The following is a 2,670-nucleotide window of genomic DNA, read 5'->3' as shown; positions in this document are numbered from 1 at the left end:
GACTTCCTTTGTCCTAAAGAATCATTCTTCTTGGAATGTTGAAGTTGTTGAGTAGTAGAAGTAATTTAAACATCTGTAACTGGATTATTATTATCACCATCACCATCAATATCTTTATCCTTTGTCTGAATAGAATCTGGTGTACATTTTTTAGCAACTATCTTATCCCCCTTTTGGCATCAGTATTTGAAAGAAGAGAAAACAGAGCATCCAGTTTGTCACCTATAGAAGAAACCTTGTCTTCCAAGGAGGAAAGTCTAGAGGTCGTGCTGTCTTGAGATTTAACATCTTTGATGGTATTTTTCACACTTTTGATTTCAGCTGAGTTAGGTGTGTGAAGCAAGAATCCATCAATTTTCTCTTTGACACCAGCATGAGACTTCTTCATTTCATCAAGTTCAGAGTGAATTCCTTTAATAGAAATGATTGAGGCCTTAAGATGCAACTTCAGATCAGGAGTTTGAATTTTATCATAGGTCCGATGAATGTGTTGTAGGCCAACAACAGATGAGATAGAAGTATTTGCAAGTCTCCATTTATAATCCCATTCTGTCTGTCTGAAATACTCAACATCGGGATTGTAATAAGAAGGATGTTCAGTGAAGTGCGAAGAAGAACCAATATTGGACTTCTTAGATGCAGTAATTACAGACTTAAGCTGAGCGGTATCAGGATCATCGTCATCACTGTCATTGTCAGAGTCAGACAAGCCATCAGAAGAATGTGCAGAATCAGGCAGAATTGCCTTGCTTTTATCCAAATTCTTTGCCAGAGATGCCTGTGACTGATGTGATCCTGAAATGGAAATATAGTAACACCTAAATCTCTCTGTTCTTTTTAAGTGATCTCATCACTTCTCATACAATATATTACTTTTAAGAGTAATATTATTCTCACAGAAGAAACTTTATAAGTAAAGAAAAACTTATAAGATTCTTGTCTCAAAACTACCTCTCCTTTTGCCAGTACAGGAGACTGCCACTCAAAATATTTTTCATTTTTTTTAAGATCAGCTATTTTCACACAGTCTCATGAAAGGCTCAATCACACATTTAGCAAAGAAATAAGAGATGGCTGAGAAGAGTTGTATGCTTGTCATATAAATAGAGGTAACCTCAAATAAGAGACTATTTATAATCATACAAACATGAGAATATATGAGAAGTTAGCATTACCTGAAGGTGATTCCTCAAGTGGAAGTGATGAAAGTGGAGGAACAAACAGCACATCAGGGTGCTTTTTCATACTAACAACTAGTAATGGATCATCAGTTGTAGCTAGTGTAGTTGAAGGATGATTCTCAGTATGAGCTATCATCAGGATTTGATCTGTCAGGAGAAGTTGAAAGACCAAGATCAGTACTATGAACTGATGGTTCTTGTGGAGTCTGAGACATGTGAGCTGCTTCAGCAATGCTTGGTGAAGGTTCTTGTGTGCTCTTCTCAAAAGTAGGATCATCAATGATTGCATCCACCCGTGACAGTATCTCCTGATGAGTTTGCTTTTCCTGGAGTAGTTGAACAGAGTCAGCAAGAAGATAACTCTGAGCAATATTAACAATGATCTGTACAACCTCAGTTTCTGTATGTTCCCTTTGAGGAGATGGTTCTTGTGTGACTAGATGTGTTGCAGTTGCTAAATCCCTTTGAGACCTAGGTTCTTGTATACTAACATACTTTTCAAGAGGCTGAGTCTTCTTCTTCTTTCTGATATATCCAACTACTTCTTCACTTCTTCTTTTCAACTGGCTCTTTGCAGTTTTATTGTGTTCAGCAGCTGCTTCAAATACTGGAAGCTTGTCAAGCAGAGCACTAGCATTAGTAGTTGGCTCCTTGATTCCAGTAGTGTCAATCAAGTCATCAGGATTTTGATCAATGGACTTCTTGATTGTTGATAAGGATCATATTGGCATCTGATCATCTGATTCAGAAACTTCTTGTATGATCAGTCTTCTTTTCCTTATTGGAAAGTAGTCTTCTTTCTTCTCACACTACTAGAAAAATGGGATCAGACATCGGTTCAGAACCGATGTTAAAAAAAACTGAACTGATGTCTTCGCGTGTGATGTTAAATGTCATCAGCCTTTGACATCGGTTCACAGCCGATGTCTATTACAGTGCTATACATCGGTTTTAAGAATAATTCTGATGTCTTTGTAACAAATTTTAGCTTATATTACAGTATTTCTAGGTGAATATGAGTATATTATGGAATAATTATCCATTAAAACATGAAACCTATAAGCTCTAAAAGACATGTTTTTTAATCTTTCAAACAAACCGGTGTGAAAGTCTAGATCAGACATCGGTTAAGTTGTCTGACCGATGTGAAATGCTCCATCAGACATCGGGTACTTTTATCAACCGATATAAAATACTGGGTTAGACATCGGTTTCTTTTATTTGGTGATGTTAAATCATTTTGTTTAACATCAGTGTTTTTTCTAACCGATGTTTAATCTTTAACATTGTAAAATTTAAGACATCAGCTATTGAAAATTCGATGTTATTTGGCTTAAAATACATTGATTTTTTTACAGAACCGATGTCAAATGACTATTTGACATTGGTTTTTGTAGATCTTTTTCTTTTAATATTGTTTCACCTGATGTCTTTTATTCTTTTTTACATCGGTTTTAAATTACCATTGTGATGTTAATGTACTGTAAAT

Source organism: Apium graveolens, chromosome 6, assembly GCF_009905375.1.
Source record: "Apium graveolens cultivar Ventura chromosome 6, ASM990537v1, whole genome shotgun sequence".
Classification (NCBI taxonomy): domain Eukaryota; kingdom Viridiplantae; phylum Streptophyta; class Magnoliopsida; order Apiales; family Apiaceae; genus Apium; species Apium graveolens.
Note: the sequence above shows the minus strand (reverse complement) of the source record.